The sequence below is a fragment of the Carlito syrichta genome, unplaced genomic scaffold, assembly GCF_000164805.1.
Source record: "Carlito syrichta isolate Samal-C Ts95f unplaced genomic scaffold, Tarsius_syrichta-2.0.1 Scaffold165621, whole genome shotgun sequence".
In the NCBI taxonomy this organism is placed as follows: Eukaryota; Metazoa; Chordata; class Mammalia; order Primates; family Tarsiidae; genus Carlito; species Carlito syrichta.
The window spans coordinates 103660-109638 of NW_007109717.1; positions in this window are offsets into that span (position 1 = coordinate 103660).

The window sequence follows — 5979 nt, forward strand, 5'->3', positions numbered from 1 at the left end:
TAGACACATGATAGCTGCGAAGTTTTTGTGCCAAAGAGGAAAGAGGGAAGTTAATCTACAGAGAAGATCAACAGCGAAGAGAGAAGAGGTCTTCCCTGGCACGCTTCAGTCATTTATAACATTTTTAAAAACAACATAGGCAAGGAAGGCTAATCTATAATCAGAGAAACAAAGGTTAGAGTTGCCCAGGTTACAGCTGCCAGAGACTCAGTTCCCATAATCACATTCCCTTAAGACTCAACATATTTTAAAGTTCCAACAGCTTAGATTTTGAACTACTTGTGTGCACAATAGTGTCAGAACTGAATTGAAATCAATTCTGGCACACCTAGCTGGGGCTGGAGGATTGGCCTGTGTGGGGAGAAAACCTGCATAGCTGGCGTCAGAAGTGTTGTGTGTGAGAGTGCAGAGGAAGTGTGGGCTTTGCTCTGAGCGCGAGGGGAGAACAGGACGCCTCTTCCGGCCACCGCCTCTGTGTGGGCAGTCTGTGCAAAGGCCCATTTCTTCCAGGGGCCTGAAGTGGGGAGGTGAGGGTGAGGGAGAGGGTTTGTCTGCACCACCTGCGCCTCCTTCGTCCACTAATGGTCTTTCCATGTTGCTTCTCCTGACGCCTGCTCCATCCCTAAAAACCACCCCTCTGGCACTACATCTGACTGGGATCTTTTCCGCAGGGGTGTTGGTTATCCCTCCTGAGGCATTGTCAAAGAGTTCTGAAGCAAGCTGTATGTTAAGGAATGGGATGCCCAAAGAGGAGCACAAACTGCACATGAGCAAAGCCAGGGCATCTAGAAAAGGATGGATTCCAAAATAGCTCAGAGGTACCCAGCAGGTGCTTCTATTTCTGCTGTAAGGCAGCTACCAGATGCTACTGTAAGATGCTAAGAAAATAGAGGGGGACTAAGCAAGTGAAGGGAGAGGTTTTTATTTTTATTTTTTAAAAATTGATATATAATTGTACATACTTACAGGGTACATTGTGATGTTTCAATGCATGTGTACTTTGCATAATAATCAAATCAGGGTAGTTGGCATGTCATCTCTATGGATGACACAGAGATGTCATCCATAGACTCTCCTCTCCGCTGCTGCAGAAACACAAAGTATCACAGAGATGTTGATTTTGGATTTCCTGTCCATAGTTCTATTCTCCTAGTTCCAGCCAAAGGGGAAACCAGAAACACCTCCTTATCAGGGAAAGCACCAAGCCCAAGTAAGTCTGGATGGTGCCATTGGGATTGCCCCTGGGGACTCAAACCCTGAGATGGAACTGGGTGCCCTGCAGCCACTGGGACCTCAATGGAGGGAGGACAGAGCTTTCCAGAGTCCTCCATGGATTGCAGCAGGGATGGCAGGTGAGAGGAGGTAACGGTTCTCTGGAAACTCTGATACAGAGGGTTTTCAAAGTCGCTCTTCAGAGGGTGCAGTAGTTAAGTCTTGTGATGTATAGAAAGAGGCAGGACTAAGAATCAATTCCTTCTCTCTCTCTTCTTTCCTTCCCTTCTTTCTTTTACTTTCTTAAATAAAATGTTCAGGGTTTTAAAGCCAAGTGGTATTCAAAGGCTTCCATCCCTGCATCCCCCCGCCAGGCTCCTCATGAGATCACAGAGCTTTTTCCCTTGTGAAATGAGTTTGACATCTTCATTTCCAAATGATATGCTGACACTGCGAAATCCTGATTTGTCCATTTTAGACACTGTGTATTGATGTCCTACCACTCACCTACCTCATTCCCTATAGCTCCCTACTTAATCAATACGCAGTGTTTACACTGCCGTGACTATGAAATATGATTCTCTACTGAGCCAAAAAGTCCACTCTGAGGCTGAGCATGGTGGCTGGTGCCTATCATTCCAGTACCAGGGAAGGCTGAGACAGGAAGATCGCCCGAGGCCAGGAGTTCCAGACTAGCCTGGGCAACAAAGCAAGACCTTATCTCTACCAAAAAAGAAAAAAATTAGCTGAGCACGGTGATGTACATCTATAGTCCCAGCTACTTGGGAGCTTCAGGGGAAGAACTGCTTGAGCCCAGGAGTTCCCGGCTGCAGAGAGCCATGATCATGTCTCTGCAGCTCCGGCTTGGTTGACAAAGTAAGACCCAAAAGAAAAAAAAGTTCCCTATGATGACATCTATTTTCTTTTACAACACTTTCTTTTCTTCCTGGAACTGATACTTGCTTTGTTTTTTCATTTGTTAGATTTTCTATGTTACAATGGTAGCGTCTCCTCCACTCCCCGCTATAATATTACTCATATACTCAAATACAGTGGTTCCACTTTTTATTTTTGCTGCCAAATTACCTCCCAAAGACCTTCACCTTCAGTCTGGAGGCTGAATGCTAGTCCAAGATGAGGTGTCTCAGCCATCCCTTGGGCTGAATCATCTGTTACCTAGGTTCCATGTCATCTTCTTCCTTGATTAATTTCCTTATTTTGCTGAGTCTGTCTTCCCAAGGAAAGTGCATAGGAGGGAAAACATTTCTGAGTCTCTGGTTTTCTGAAAATGTCTTTTTCCTATCTTTACTCTTGATTAATAGTTTGCCCGAGGGTAGAATTCAGAATCATTATATTCTGTCTTTTGGTTTTGCTATTAAGAAGTGTGCTGCTATTTTGATTCCAAATCCTTTATTTATGACTCACACACACTCACTCATACACCAGCTACACCCAGAAGTTTTTAGAAATCTTTTCTAGTCAGGCATGGTGGTGAGCACCTGTAGCCCCAACTACTCTGGAGGTTGAGGCAGACAGGAGGATCGCTTACGCTCAGGAGTTGGAGACCAGCCTGGGCAACACAGCAAAACCCAGAAAAGGGGAGAAGGGAGAGGGAAGAGAGGTGAAGGGGGAGTGGAGAGAGGAGAGGGGAAGGGAGGTGGGGAGGAGAGGGGGGAGGGAGAAGGAGAAAAAGTTTCTGTTTACTCCTGGTGATCTGAAATGATGAAATGACACTTTGAAAAATAATCCATTAATGTGGATACCCTGTGACCCTTTTCAGCTTGAAGGCTTGTGTTCCTCAACTCATGATTCCTGTAATAGTATGGCTTTGATAATTTTCTCTCCACCACCTCCTCTGTGCTCTCTTCCAGTAGTTTCTCCTCATCAGACATGGGAGCTCCTAGATAGGGTCTCAACTTTCTTTCTTCTTCTTCTCCATGGCCACATCTTTTTGTTGAACAATTCCAAGGCTTTGGAATGTTTCCTCAGCTTCATTTTCCAATCCTGTTCATGAAGTTTTTACATTCATATTCTATTTTTCATATCCTGTTTTTAACTTCCAAAAGGTCTTTCATATTTCTTGAAACTATTAAGAGGGTTTTTTATTTTTAGGTTTCTGCTTTCTGCATTATCTGTTTCCTCTAGACTCCTGTTTTCTATTTATCTTCTTTGCCTCTTTGATATTAAAGGTTTCCTTCAAATATTTATTCATATTAAACGTTCAGACACCAAAGAGCTGACTGGAAACTGGGTGTGTGCACAGGAGTTTGGGTTCTAAGTCATGTCGCAAGGTGTGAGAAAGAAAAGAAACTTTTTATCTACGGAATGTGAACCTCCTTTAATGACCAGTCCCAGAGAGTCATTGAAATGTGGCAGCAATCTTGTCTCACTCCCCCCTTGAGGTAAAACATTACCTCTTGAAGCCCTTGCTATGGTTTTAGACTGACTGGGTTCTAGGCCAACTGACACCAAGTAGCCAGAAAATGCCATACACTGGGCACCATTGTCATAGGACTGCCAGGTTCAACTGCCTGTTGTGCGGTTATAAACCAGCATATCAAAACAGCAAGAGATGCAGCAGAGAAAGAGTTTAATCATCGTGGGCAGCCAACCAGGGAAATGGGAGGAAACCTTAAATCTGCTTCCCCAAGAAGTCTGGGATGGAGTTTTTCAGGGGTCTGGATGAATAATAGGCTAAATGTGGGAATCGTTCATTGGTCAAGCAGTGAGGGGTGAAGTCATGGAAGGGAAAGATGAAGAAACCACATCCCCGCACTAAGTTGGTTCCTGATGGGGTCTTCTGACCCATTGGCATCAGCCGTTTTGCTGGAATTCAGGATCTGAAAAATATCTCAAGCAATACTTGGGTTAAAAGGTTCAGCATCAGAGATTTGAACTGCAGGAACAATGGGGGAGCAGGTGGTTAGCTGTTATGTGACTGTTAGCAGCTGCAGGGAAGGTGTCAAAATGTACCGGCACACCCTAGCCAGTGCCTAACTGTAATTCTGCCCAGAGTCTGGCTTGTAATTCTCAGTAGCCTCGTGAGAGCGATATCACCGTAGCTCACAGCCTGTAGTTCAACAGTGCATAGCCAGTCACTAACCAGTGCTATTTCCATAAACTACTCTAAGTCACAGTTTTCTCATTCGTAAAATGATAAGAATAATGCTTATGTTACACAGGTCACAGCCTTCTTCTAGTGATTAAATTAAGTGAAATAATGTATATAAAACTACTTGCAATCCTAAGGAATTCACTAAAAAACTATTAGAATAAGCAAGTTTAACAAGGTCACAGAATATAACATCTATATACAAAAATCAATTATATTTCTATAAACTAGCAACACACAACCCAATTACAAAAGAAAATAAGACCAAGTGCGGTGGCTCATGCCTGTAATTCCAGCATATTAGGAAGCTGAGGTGGGAGGACTGCTTGAGGCTAGGAATTCAAGACCAGGCTGGGCAACATAGCAAGACCATGTCTCAAAAGAAAAAAGAAGCAAGAAAATGAATAAACTTTTAGGAATAATTTAATCAAAAGAAGTGCAAAACTTGTACACTGAAAACTACAAAACTGCTGAAAGAAATTAAGGAAGATCGAAATAAATGGGAGAACATCTCATGGTCACAGATTGGAAAACTTGATGTTGTTAAGGTGCTAATCTTCCCCAAAGTGACTTGCAGATTCAAAGCAATCCTTATCAAAATCCCAAATGGCTTTTTTTGTGTATGGAAATTAACAAGCAATCCTAAAATTTTTATGGAAATGCAAGGAACTCAAAATAGCTAAAGACAATAATGAGAAAGAACAAAGTAGGAGGATTCACACTTTCTGATTTCAAACTTCACTTGCAGTAACTGTGACTTTGACACTGGCATAATGATAGACATACACATCAATGGAATAGAATTGAGAGCCTAGAAATAAACCCTTACATTCATGTCAGTTTATTATTATTATTATTATTATTATTTTTGATAAGATTGTCAAGACAATTCAATGGGAGAAAGAGTACTCTTTTCTGCTGCAGGGATATCCACATACAAAATAAGCCCTTTGTCATACAATACACATAAATTAACTCAAAATGGATTACAGAGCTAAGGTTAAGAAGTAAAATTATAAAATTCTCAGAAGGAAATATAGGAATAAATCTTTGTGACTTCGGGTTAAGTAATACCTTCTTAGCTATGACACCAAAAGCAGAAGTGACAAAAAAAAAAAAAAAAAAAGAAAGAAAAGAAAATCAAGCAAGCTGTACTTCATCAAGATGAAAGATTTTTGTGCTTTAAAGAACATTATCAGCCGGGCATGGTGGCCCAAACCTGTAATCCCAGCATTTTGGGAAGCCAAGTTGAGAGGATTGTCTGAGCCCACGGGTTCGAGACCAGCCTGGGCAACTTGGTGAGAACTCATCTCTACAGTAAATCAAAAAATTAGCCCGGCATGGTGGCGCATGCCTGGAGTTCCAGCTACTTGGAAGACTGAGGTGGAAGGATCGCCTGAGCCTAGCAGGTTGTGGCTGCAATGGCCATGAGCATGCCATTGCATTCCAGCCTGGATGACAAAGTGAAACTCCAACTCAAAAAAAATAAAAACAAAAAATAAGGAACACTTCTACACTCTTGGTGGGAGTGTAAACTAGTGCAACCTCTGTGGAAAGCAGTGTGGCGATTCCTAAAAGCTCTAAATATCAACCTCCCATATGACCCCGCATCCCCCTACTGGGAATATATCCTGAAGAACTCAAATCACTCTATA